The sequence below is a fragment of the Pelophylax lessonae genome (genome assembly GCF_965119305.1).
Source record: "Pelophylax lessonae genome assembly, chromosome: 8".
Classification (NCBI taxonomy): domain Eukaryota; kingdom Metazoa; phylum Chordata; class Amphibia; order Anura; family Ranidae; genus Pelophylax; species Pelophylax lessonae.
The window spans coordinates 148,673,782-148,688,139 of record NC_138775.1 but is presented as its reverse complement, the minus strand read 5'-3'; positions in this window follow the sequence as shown (position 1 = coordinate 148,688,139).

The following is a 14,358-nucleotide window of genomic DNA, read 5'->3' as shown; positions in this document are numbered from 1 at the left end:
GACTCCAAACGTCGGGTGAAGTCTTTCCAACTGAAATAAAGACAGAAATAAAACCTGTAAACCTTTTCAACTCTATCGTAAACTAGAACACAGGTCTGATGTAAATCTTTAAAAATTGCACTGTCATTTATCATATAAACAGTTATAACACCTTATTGTTTTCTTGTATAATCCTCTCATTCTCCATTTTCGATTCACATTATTTTGAGTCATTGTCATATTTAACAGCAGCATTACAATACCAAAGGCTAAACATATTTTAATTATTACCTGCCACGACTCTGCAAACATACAAAAGTAAAGCATACAACAAAGACATTCTAGGCAAAGCTAAATGTCACAGAAATGGATGGGCTGAGAAAGGTGACAGCAGTGACAGGTGCAATATTTAAAAGTTACAACCTTTGCCCTGCAGTTGTGATTCCAAAGAATACAGTTAGTAAAACCAATCTAGTTGCAATGTTTCACATTTTTTGCATAGTAGCCAGCATACTGAAACTGATATCACCTTTTGTCATCACAGATTCTCATTTGTCTCTTATTCACCAAATAGTTTTTGAAAGACGTAATAAAGGTTAGGTTACATATTTGATAAACTTTCACAAGACATTGTTTCAAAACATCTTCTTTCTTACCGTCCTTGTTTTTTACCATTTCCTATATCACTAATATTACCATATAAACTGTGGATGAAATGAAAACCTATCAGGTCTTATGGCTTTTTTTTAACCTGCATTATAAAATTGTAAGCTAATATATAATATATAGAGATGGGCTCTATGTTCGAGTCAAACTTACGTTCGATTTAAACATCAGCTGTTCATGTGTTCGCTGAACACAAAAACAAATGGGGCGCTTGGCAGGAAGTTTGCCCACGGATGGGTGCCCCATAATGTACTGCGCTGTCGCAGTGCATTGGTTGCTGATGATTGGCCAAAGCATGAACCTGACCTGTATGCTTTGGCCAATCACAGCACAGTGTCCTGTTAGAGCCACAACTGGCCAAAGGCAGGGTGTCTTTTGCCAATCATGGCTCAGGGGCTAAGGCCACTCCCCACTCTATTTAAGGCTGCTGCTTACGTGGCAGCCATGTATAGTGTGTGACAATAGAGATTAGGCAGGTAGTTAGTGGATAGTGTGTTGAGTCAGTTTAGTGCAGTCAGTGCAGTGTACAGGCATACCCCACTTTTAAAATGTATAGATATGTTGTAGTCCGGGGTCCCCTCCTCTCCTGGTGCTCCCCAAGTTTTGTGTCCCTGTCACTTATAGTTCGTGAGCAGTGTCATGCCAAGCTGACCAAGATTTCCCAGAGATGCCAATTTTAAAGAGGGAGCAGTGCCATGTCAAGCTGTCCAATATTTCCCATAGATGCCAATGTTAAAGATGGGGAGCAGAACTATGCCAAGCTGTCCAATATTTCCCATAGATGCCAATGTTAAAGATGGGGAGCAGTGCCATGCAAAGCTGACCAATATTTCCCCATAGATGTCAATGAGCACTGAAAGCTGAAAATTGGTTTAGGCAGGAAGGGGTGAAAGTGTCCTGTATTTAAGTGGTTAAGGGGAACCCTATGACAGAATAAAAAAAAAAAAAGGCCCCTTGCGTCTGGTACAGATTTTAGGGGAACTCAACGCCAAAATAAAAAAAAAAAAAAACCAGCGTGGGGTCACCCCCAAAATCCATACCAGACCCTTATCCGAGAATGCAGCCTGGCAGGCCAGGAAAGGGGGCTTATCAGAATCTGGAAGCCACCTTTAACAAGAGGACCTCCAGATCCCCCCCCCCATGCAAATGGGTATCCGGACATCGTATCCCTACCCATTCACCAAAAAAGTGTAAAAAAGGAAAAACCACAGAACACAGTTTTTGACAAGTCCTTTATTAAAAAGAAAAAAAAATAGTGTCCCTCGCTGTAAATCCATCATCAATCACGACGCCCACTGACCCGAAAAATAGAAAAAATTTCAAGAACGCTTTGCCTCTTCTGAGGCCGTATGCCGCTCTTCAGCTTTGACAGCTCTTTTATAGGCAAGGGGCAGGGCCATCCGGTTACATCACCTGGTGGCACCGCCCCTTTCTGACATCACATAACATCAACAATTGATTTTAAAGAAATTGTTTTGTATTGATACATGTCCCCCAGGGCAGTATCCAGGTCCCCATACACTTTTTTGGCAATAACTTGAATATAAGCCTTTAAAATTAGGACTTTTGATTTTTCATGTTCGTGTCCCATAGACTTTAATAGAGTCTGCATGTTCGCTAGAACTTTTTCCCTGTTCGAGATGTTCTGGCGCAAACCGAACAGAGGGGGTGTTCAGCCCATCACTAATAATATACTGTACAGTATCTCACAAAAATGAGTACACCCCTCACATTTTTGTAAATATTTTATTATATCTTTTCATGTGACAACACTGAAGAAATGACACTTTGCTACAATGTAAAGTAGTGAGTGTACAGCTTGTATAACAGTGTAAATTTGCTGTCCCCTCAAAATAACTCAACACTCAGCCATTAATATCTAAACTGCTGGCAACAAAAGTGAGTATACCCCTAAATGACAAACGTCAAAATTGGGCCCAGTTAAACATTTTCCCTCCCCGGTGTCATGTTACTCGTTAGCGTTACAAGGTCTCGGGCGTGAATGGGGAGCAAGTGTGTTAAATTTGGTGTTATCACTCTCACTTTCTCATACTGGCACTGGAAGTTTTTTCATGGCACCTCATGGCAAACAACTCTCTGAGGATCTGAAAAAAGAATTGTTGCTCTACATAAAGATGGCCTAAGCTATAAGAGATTGCCAAGACCCTGAAACTGAGCTGCAGCACGATGGCCAAGACCATACAGCGGTTTAACAGGACAGGTTAGACTCAAAACAGGCCTCGCCATGGTCGACCAAAGAAGTTGAGTGCACATGCTCAGCATCGTATCCAGAGGTTGTCCTTGGGAAATAGACATATGAGTGCTGCCAGCATTGCTGCAGATGTTGAAAGGGTGGGGGGTCAGCCTGCCAGTGATCAGACCATATTCCACCCACTGCATCGAATGGGTCAGCATGGCTGTCATCCCAGAAGGAGGCCTCTTCTAAAGATGATGCAAAAGAAAGCCCGCAAATAGTTTGCTGAAGACAAGCAGACTAAGGACATGGATTACTGGAACCATGTCCTGTGGTCTGATGAGACCAAGATAAACTTATTTGGTTCAGATGGTGTTAAGCGTGTGTGGCGGCAACCAGGTGAGGAGTACAAAGACAAGTGTGTTTTGCCTACAGTCAAGCATGGTGGTAGGAGTGTCATGGTCTGGGGCTGCATGAGTGCTGCCGGCACTGGGGAGCTGCATTGGGGGAACCATGAATGCCAATGTACTGTGACATACTGAAGCAGAGCATGATCCCCTCCCTTCGGAGACGGGGCCACAGGGCAGTATTCCAACATAATAACGACCTCAAACACACCTCCAAGACGACCACTGCCTTGCTAAAGAAGCTGAGGGTAAAAGTGATGGACTGGCCAAGCATGTCTGCAGATCTAAACCCTTTTGAGTATCTGTGGGGCATCCTCAAACGGAAGGTGGAGGAATGCAAGGTCTCTAACATCCACCAGCTCCGTGATGTCATCATGGAGGAGTGGAAGAGGACTCCAGTGGCAACCTGTAAAGCTCTGGTGAACTCCATGCCCAAGAGGGTTAAGGCAGGGCTGGAAACTAATGGTGGCCACACAAAATATTGACACTTTGGGCCAAATTTGGACATTTGCACTTAGGGGTGTACTCAATTTTGTTGCCTGCGGTTTTTACTTTAATGGCTGTGTGTTGAGTTATTTTGAGGGGACAGAAAATGTACACCGTTATACAAGCTGTACACTCACTACTTTACATTGTAGCAAAGTGTAATTTCTGCAGTGCTATCACATGAAAAGATATAATAAAACATTTACAAAAATTTAAAGGGTGTACTCACTTTTGTGATATACTGTATATTATTAGTGATGGGCTGAACACCCCCTCTGTTCGGTTTGCACCAGAACATCTCGAACAGGGAAAAAGTTCTAGCAAACATGCAAACTCTATTAAAGAGTTTACTCACTTTTGTGATATACTGTATATATTTTTTTCTTTCAACAGAACAGACACTCATCACTCCTCTATTTATTGCACATAGTTCGTGGCTTATAGCATGCAAATTTGCTACATATCTTGCATTAGTTTATTCCACATCTGAGTCTATAGGAGTAAAAGATGTGTCATCCCTAGCTATGCTGCACCATGGAAAATATGTAGTAAGTAAAAATATGTAGTATATTTTATACTTGAGGTATAAAATATGGATTTTTCTTTAAAGAACAATTTAAGTCTTCAAGACAAACACTAAAATAAAACCAAAGTGCAATAAACAGGAAAATTTATACTGTATGTCTCCATTTTTAAAACAAAAAGTTACCACTTTTCTACAGCAGAAAGGTCCTGGCCTTCCACTGTGCTGCAGAGGAGGCCTGCTGCACTCAATGGGAGTAAGTAGTCTCTCTGTAGCTCAGTGTTTCTCAACCTTTTTACCGTTGAGGAACCCCTGGCAAAAGTCTGAAATCTCGGGGAACCCTTGAAATATTTTTCATATCGATAGTTCACAGGTGCCGCAAGCTGTAGATATAACAGCAGTTATTTTTAAAAATAGCATTAAATAATAGAATAAATATTAAAACGTACCTTATAATTGTTTTTTACTGCACGTATGCACAGTTATGCTCAGTTCTGGGACCAACTTGACAGCAATGTACAGGGTCGTAGAAGCAGGGAAAGATACAGGGGGCAAGCAGGGTACAGCACACGAGGCAGGAGGGCACAGTACATGACAGCAGCACACATATTTACATGGCAGCAGAGCACATGATTACATAAGAGCAGGGCAGCAGGACACAGGATTACATGGGAGCAGTGCACATGGGAGCAGGGCACAGGAGAGCAGGGCACAGGATTACATGGGAACAGGGCACAGAATTACATGGGAACAGGGCACAGGATTATATGAGAACAGGGCACATGGGAGCAGGGCACATGGGAGCAGGGCACATGGGAGCAGGGCACAGGATTACATGAGAGCAGGACACATGGGAGAAGTGCACTGGATTACATGGGAGAAGGGCACAGGAGAGCAGGGCACATAATTACATGACAGCAGGGCACAGCATTACATGGGAGTAGGACACAGGATTACATGGAAGCAAGGCACAGAATTACTTGGAAGCAGGGCACAGAATTACATGGGAGCAGGGAACATGGGAGCTGGGCACAGGACTACATGGGTGCAGGGCACAGGATTACATGGGAGCAGGGCACAGGATTACATGGGAGCAGGGCACATTGGAGCAGGGCACATGAGAGCAGGGCACTGGATTAAATGGGAGAAAGGCACAGGAGAGCAGGGCACATAATTACACGACAACAGGGCACAGGATTACATGAGAGCAGGGCACATGATTACATGGAAGCAGGGCACAGGATTACATGGGTGCAGGGCACATTGGATCAGGGCACATGATTATATGGGAGAAGGGCACATGATTACATGGGAGCAGGGCACATTGGAGCTGGGCACAGGATTACATGGGAGCAGAGCACATGGGAGCAGAGCATGAGATTACATGGGAGGAGGACACAGGATTACATGGAGCAAGGCACAGGATTACAGAGTAGTGGGACACAGGATTACATGGGAGCAGGACACAAGAATATATGGGAGAATGGCACAGGATTACATGGGAGCAGGGCACAGAATTATATGGAAGCAAGGCACATGGGAGCAGGGCACAGGATTACATGGGAGCAGGGCACATGAGAACAGGGCACAGGATTACATGGGAGCAGGGCAAAGCATTACATGAGAACAGGCCACAGGATTACATGGAAGCAGGGCACAGGATAACATGGGAGCAGGGAACATGGGAGCCGAGGACAGAATTACAGGACAGCAGGCCACTGGATTACATGGGAGCAGTGCACATGGGAGCAGGGCACTGGATTACATGGGAGAAAGGCACAGGAGAGCAGGACACGGGATTACATGGGAACAGGGCACCTGGGAGCAGGGCACAGGATTATGAGAACAGGGCACATGGGAGCAGGGCACAGGATTACATGGGAGCAGGGCACATGAGAGCAGGGCACAGGATTACATGAGAGCAGGGCACAGGATTCCATGAGAGCAGGGCACATGGGAGAAGTGCACTGGATTACATGGGAGCAGGGCACATAATTACATGACAGTAGGGCACAGCATTACATGAGAGTAGGACACAGGATTACATGGAAGCAGGGCACAGAACTACTTGGAAGCAGGGCACGGAATTACATGGGAGCAGGGCACATGGAAGCTGGGCACAGGATTACATGGGTGCAGGGTACAGAATTACATGAGAACAGGGCACATTGGAGCAGGGCACATGATTACATGGGAGCAGGGCACATGAGAGAAGGGCATAGCATTACATGTGGGCAGGGCACAGGATTACATGGGAGCAGGGCACAGGTTTACATAGGAGCAGGGCACATGGGAGCAGGGCACATGGAAGCAGGGCACTGGATTACATGGGAGAAAGGCACAGGAGAGCAGGGCACATAATTACATGACAACAGGGCACAGGATTACATGAGAGCTAGGCACAGGATTACATGAGAGCAGGGCACAGGATTACATGGAAGCAGGGCACAGAATTACATGGGTGCAGGGCAAAGGATTATAAAGGAGAAGGGCACATGATTACACGGGAGCAGGGCACATGGGAGCTGGGCACAGGATAACATGGGAGCTGGGCACAGGATAACATGGGAGCAGGGCACAGGATTACATGAGAGCAGAGCACATGGGAGCAGGGCATGAGGTTACACGGGAGGAGGACACAGGATTACATGGGAGCAGTGCACAGGATTACAGAGGAGCAGGACACAGGATTACATGGGAGCAGGGCACAAGAATATATTGGAGAAGGCACAGGATTACATGGGAGCAGGGCACTGAATTATATGGGAGCAGGGCAAATAGGAGCAGGGCACAGGATTACATGAAAGCAGGGCACAGGATTACATGGGAGCAGGGCACAGGACTACATAGGAGCAGGGCACATGGGAGCAAAGAACAGGATTATATGGGAGCAGGGCATATGATTGCATGGGAGCAGGGCACATGGAAGCAGGGCACAGAAATACATGGGAGCAGGGCACATGGGAGCTGAGTACAGGATTACATGGGTGCAGGGCACAGGATTACATGAGAACAGGGCACATTGGAACAGGGCACAGGATTACATGGGAGCAGGGCACAAATGCGAGAAGGGCAAAGGATTACATGTGGGCAGGGCACATGATTACATGGGAGCTGGGCACAGGATTACATGGGAGCAGGGCACATGGGAGCAGGGCACCGGATTACATAGGAGAAAGGCACAGGAGAGCAGGGCACATAATTACATGACAACAGGGCACAGGGTTACATGAGAACAGGGCACAGGAGGATTACCTGGAAGCAGGGCACAGGGTTACATGGGTGCAGGGCACATTGAATCAGGGCACATGATTATATGGGAGCAGGGCACATGGAAGCTGGGCACAGGATTACAAGGGTGCAGGGTACAGGATTACATGAGAACAGGGCACATTGGAGCAGGGCACATGATTACATGGGAGCAGGGCACACGAGAGAAGGGCATAGCATTACATGTGGGCAGGGCACAGGATTACATGGGAGCAGGGCACAGGATTACATAGGAGTAGGGCACATGGAAGCAGGACACTGGATTACATGGGAGAAAGGCACAGGAGAGCAGGACACATAATTACATGACAACAGGGCACAGGATTACATGAGAGCAAGGCACAGGATTACATGAGAGCAGGGCACAGGATTACCTGGAAGCAGGGCACAGGGTTACATGGGTGCAGGGCATATTGGATCAGGGCACAGGAATATATAGGAGAAGGGCACATGATTACACGGGAGCAGGGCACATGGGAGCTGGGCACAGGATAACATGGGAGCAGGGCACAGGATTACAAGAGAGCAGAGCACATGGGAGCAGGGCATGAGGTTACACGGGAGGAGGACAAAGGATTACATGGGAGCAGGGCACAGGATTACAGGGGAGCGGGACACAGGATTACAGGGGAGCGGGACACAGAAATATATGGGAAAAGGACACAGGATTACATGGGAGCAGGGCACTGAATTACATGGGAGCAGGGCACAGGTTTACATGAAAGCAGGGCACAGGATTATATGGGAGCAGGGCACATGGGAGCAGAGAACAGGATTATATGAGAACAGGGCACAGGATTACATTGGAGCAGGGCACATGGGAGCAGGGCTCAGGATTACATGGGAGCATAGCACATAGGTGCAGGGCACAGGATTACATGAGAGCAGGGCACAGGATTATATGGGAGCAGGGAGCAGGGCATGGGATTATATGGGAGGAGGGCACAGGATGACATGAGAGCAGGGCACATGATTACATGGGAGCAGGACACAGGATGACATGAGAGCAGGGCACAGGATTACATGGGAGCAGGGCACAGGATTACATGGAAGCAGGGTACAGGATTACATGGGAGCAGGACACAGGATGTCATGAGAGCAGGGCACAGGATTACATGAGAGCAGGGCACATGAGAGCATTGCACAGGATTACATGGGAGCAGGGAACATGAGCGATTTACACAGGATTACATGAGAGCAAGGCACAGGATTACATAGAGCAAGGCACAGGATTACATGGAGCAAGGCACAGGATTACATGGAGCAAGGCACAGGATTACATAGAGCAAGGCACAGGATTACATGGAGCAAGGCACAGGATTACATGGAGCAAGGCACAGGATTACATAGAGCAAGGCAAAGGATTACATAGAGCAAGGCACAGGATTACATAGAGCAAGGCACAGGATTACATGGAGCAAGGCACAGGATTACATGGAGCAAGGCACAGGATTACATAGAGCAAGGCACAGGATTACATGGAGCAAGGCACAGGATTACATGAGAGCAGGGCACATATTTACAAGGGAACAGAGCACACAATTAAATGGGGGCAGGGCACATTCCTACATTTGAACAGGGCACATTCTTACATTGGAGCAGAGTGGTTTCCTTTTCATGCAGAGGTACACCGGGAAGAGGCTGTGGTAGACTTCCTCTCTTGTCCATCCTATCACATACAAGCACCTGGAATGAACGTGAAGGGGGAGAGGAGAGGGGGGGGGGGCAGCCGGGAAGGGCAGAGACACTCTTTGTTACCGGATCGCTCTGCATGCAGATGTGGGTGTAAGCAGTGGGGATGCAAGCTACTTGTCAGTGGCTTGCGATTGACAGGTAGATCGCCGCAGAAACCCTGGGGACCTCTTGCGGAACCCCGGTTGAGATACACTGCTGTAGCTGTTCGACATGACCCCCACTGAGTTTCTATCAATAACATTTTCTTTTCTTATTAACCATTACTATTTGGAGCTCTATAGGTCTGATTCAGAGGGTGTGTTGCACGGCTGCAGAGAGACTGCTGTTTTCACACAGGGGTCTGCAGAACTTCCCTGCAGAGAATTGACAGATATAGCCCTTTTTACTGAAGCTGGCAGGTGGTTTAAAAAAAATAAATAATGAGAAGGGGGGGGGGGACTGTTTATAAATGCTTTTGTTTACTTTTCTAACTGCATTCTATGTGAAAATATGTGAATCCTGGGTGAAAGTTGTGTGAAACATCTATAAATATCCCCTATACTATATAACACTACTATTTTACTGCACCCTATTTTATTTTAGCATTTGCCCTAAAACTTTTTTTTTAATTATTACTATTTCATTGACTATAACCAGGAATAGAAAAAAAATACATTTAAAAAAATATTTTAGTCATGTAAAAAGGAAATTTTGTATATTACAATATTTGATATTTTGTAAAGTGTGGCTTTTTTTCTCCTTTTCACATGCTTTGCTTAGCAATCTGTAATAAAAAGCCTGCTGTTTACAGAGCTCTGTAGCTCAAGCTGCAAAGCACACACAGAACAAGATGACCTGCCCTTATCAGTTGGTTCAGTTTGAAGCTTTATTTTGACAAACCCAGCTAGGAAGCAGGCTGCTACTACTGTTCTGTCTATTTAGCCAACCCATAATGTTCTGGGAATCGAGTTAATAAATGTTTATTTCTAAAACAAAAATATTGTAATGTGAAATGTCAGTTTACAAACTTATAAAATATTTAAAAAAACTAAGCTGGTAGTCATGCAGAATTTTTTTTGTGTTTTTGGTAGACAAATGTACACTCATGTTGCAGTTAAAATAATAAGAAATAAAAAAAATGTAGGCTGTGTTTTTTTAATCAAAGATTTAAAGAGATAGTATAGTGTATTTTCATTCAGCGCTTTTTTTTTTTAGCACTCAGCACTATTTTAAGTTATTATTGTAATGTTTATTTAAAGCCATTTAAAGGACATTTTTATATGCTTGTTCTTCCAAATTTTGTCTTTTTATCACATGTAGAGACTTGCAGATTAGTCACTAGAGGCAAGGTAGATACAATACTATAATGACTGTGCCTAACTGCTTAAAAATGCTTAGATAAGGTATCAGTCACACACTCATGCATTGCATACAGTTCAGGGTTAGTCATTCACCCTATAGATTTGCACTATGATAATGGGCAGTGAAGCAGACCTACTGTGTAAAACTACAATGCAGGTAGGCGAGCCCAAGGACAAATTAAATTTGTAAGAGCTTGTAATGGACAAATAAGGCTGGATCCATGTAGAAATATATTTAGAAATGATATCCCGAAAAAACTGCCATCCATTTTTAGGGAGATGTAAAATTTCAGCACCACCTTCACCTACAATAAATAGATGAGAGAGGTAGAAAGAATAGTATCCAAAGAAATAATATCAGCATTGTCTTGATACAACTAAATAAGAGCAAAGGTTTGGATAAAAATTTTGCTTATTGTCATAAACATTTTTGCATGATTCCTCCAGGGAAAATAATTTGAACATGCAGGAACAGTGTCCGGATTTGACTAAGAATATGCAAAAACATTTTAACAATACACAACGAAAGGATAAATGTTGAATGTGTATGTCCTCAGAGTGAGGGGTCATTTGAACATCACTCTATGCAACTGTGTTTTAATTAGTCTAGGTTTATATTTTCATCTGTATCTCATTTAGGTTAAAAAAAAGATGTGTGCAATTCAATGTTCAAAAATCTGAAAAAGGTAATAACTCATAACTCCCATCCCATGCAACATATAATCACAAAACCTTCTGTAAATGCCTGTTGGCAAAAAAACAACTTATTTGATATCAAACATGGTGGTTCATGATAAACTGTGGGACATAATTACTCTTTGGGTCTTTTTATGGTGCTACTGTCTTTGGTAGGCATAGAGAATCAGTGTTTGGACTTTACGGATATGCTGAACAACAGCAGAGACCGTAGTTTTTTTTTTTTTTCTTTCCTGTGGATCCACACCTCACACCTAGGCACAGTTATTAGGGTTTTAGGATTGATATTAAAAAATGATTAAATGACAAGCAGTGGGCCGCCCTTTCCATTGGATAATCTGAGTTAGTGGCAACTCATCTTTGATTTCTAAGGTATAAGAAATGGAGATCTGAAATCAAAACTGGATCATATCTGAGGGGTTCCATCAATGTATAGGTATGGTCCATGGTTCCTAGAAAAACCCCAGGAGCAGGAGAGACACCTTTTCTATAAATTTCATATTTTTCCCTTTTATTTTTTATATTGTTTACTTGTATGTATGTCTCACTTTTACTCTTCTATGCACTATCTGTCTAGGAATATTAGATATAAAAATTGAAAAATATGTTTTCTGATTGCTCTAAAGAATGCCCAAGTCTAAAGAGATTGTTGTATGACGGTTGAGGGTAAAGCTGTATTGTTTTCTCAGTGCCTATAAATTAGGTTGTAAGTCATTGCTAATCTGTGAAATTGCATTGTGTGGCTGCACCCTCAAGTTGTCTGTAATTACAGCTGTTGTCTGACACCAGATGGCCAATTTGATTGGCTGCAGGCTAGTACCAGTGTGATGAAGTAATCATAGGCAGGGCCGGATCCCATTGCCAAACAGTAATTTGTATGCTTGAAGTGTATGCGTGAGAGCTGGCATAAAGCTGACTACATAGAATTCCAGTTTACAAGATAGCTTGGTGAATCTCAGGCGTAAGAAAATTACTTCCATGCTACAAAGCTGTTACACTGTACCAGATTGAATGCAAGAATGGTATCTGCCTGTGTGTGTCCAAACAGCCAGATTTTCAGTGAGTTTCCCACTAGTGATGTTTGACAGTAAGAGTCCGAGAGCATGTGTTTGTACTAAAGTGTTATTGCATGGTTTAGCTAACCTGAAATAATATTTGTTGGTTGCAAAGCCTGTGTGCTACTCTGCACTGACAAGTGTTCAAGGGGAGCCTTGGGATTACTGCGAAAATTGGTCAGCATGCTGGTCAATTTCCAAAGATAAGCTACGGACTGCGATACTTTGTGCATTATACTCCCGCCTGCCATCCTTCAACTTGAAAATCGAAGGTGGTAGGCAAAAAATGCAAAAAAAAAAAAGTGCATTTGATCAGATGCAGATGGGGGAATGATAGATTACTCTCGTTCAGCTTGTGGGAGTAGACAAGAGAAATCTTGCAGTGTATGGCCAGTTTAAAGAGTACGACGTCTGTTATTTTCTCCAGAAACTGCTGACTCAGGTGACAAGACTTCTGGTTCAAGAAGATGATAATGGTGATGTAGTGGTGGATAGAGCAGAATAGGCAATTAGAGTGCAACAGCTTGTGCTTTTGTTCATATCCAATGTTGGCCACAGCAGGGGCATACTTCTACTTTAGAAGCCATCCTTAAATGAAGCTTTATGTATGTGTTCTGTAAACACAGAACCTCCAGGAATTTATGTACTGGATTATTAAATCTGAACACAGGGAATTCTCCTATATAAACCAATGTTTGTATTAGAGAATTGCTGAAAAGCATTTTGCAGAAGGCTAGCCATGGCCAAGTCAAGTAGATGATGGACAGACCAGCAGATGATAAGCAACCAGGTGGACAGATTACCATCCAGCAGACCAACAGCCAGCAGCCATATGCCTAGTACACACGCAACGAATTTCCACCGACCGGTCGTCCGTCTTTTGTCCAGAGTGGTGTTTTATTGGTTGGAATGTGCCTAGACTGCACACGAATTTTCCCACACGACAAAATTCTACTTCAGAAGTGATGTCATGTGTTAGTTTGCTTTCTTTGTGTTCTTTCTTCTCTGAGCATGCCCAGTCTTGCTCATAAGAATTTTGTCGAAATCTGTACTGACTGCATGAAAATTGGACGCGTTTTGACGGAGGACAAAAATTTTATAGCCTGCACACCAGAATTTTTTCGGGCGAAAAGTCGGAGTTGGTTGTCGGAAGCATCATACTAACAAGCCGAAAATCAGCAGATCGGTCGTCAGACGAAAATTCCCGGCCGAATTTCGGCGCATGTGTACGAGGCTTTAGAAGCAATGAATGGCTGTCCGACAGACATGTGAGCAACCATCAGATGATCAGTGACTGACCACCTAAGAAATCAACAGGCTAGCAATCATCAGGCAATGTCAACCAGCTAACAAGCCTAATATTCACAGAGTTTGTAGAGATGAAAGAATAACGCATTAATAACTATATGGAATAGTAAATATGCAAACTGAATTTGTGGACAAAACGGGTTCAATCTACCATTCAGTTACCGGCTAGCCTAGTTGATATCTTTTCTGAACGATTTTTTATTTTTTTTTTGTGGTTAGCGGTATTATCCCTATCAAACTATTTAATTATCAGATAAAATAATCTTTTTGGCACAAGACCATCTCCCAATGTAGAAATTGCATGCAATTAGGCTGTCAGTAAATACTAACATATATATATATACTAATAGAATGCAATTAGGTCCTTCCACTATTTTTGAGATGTCAATATGTTATATTGATTACAATCATCATCAATTATATATAATCACATATATTTTATTTATGATATTCAATTCATATACAACGTTTGTATCTAACAAAAAAAAATAAAAAATTAAAGAGCCTTCAAATGGGCTGAATGTTTTTTGTTTTTTTAACGAGAGAAAAAAACTGTTGTGACAAAAAAATGCAAGGGGCATTTAAAGACCAGAAATAATTGATCCATTTCTGGTAGAAGGATGCTCTCTATACTTTTGGACACCACACAAGGAGGACTCTGGAACCACTTAGATACCAATAATTTGATGGTTTATGGCATTTAGAAGGAAATATTATCTCTGTGAATGTAGCAACTATT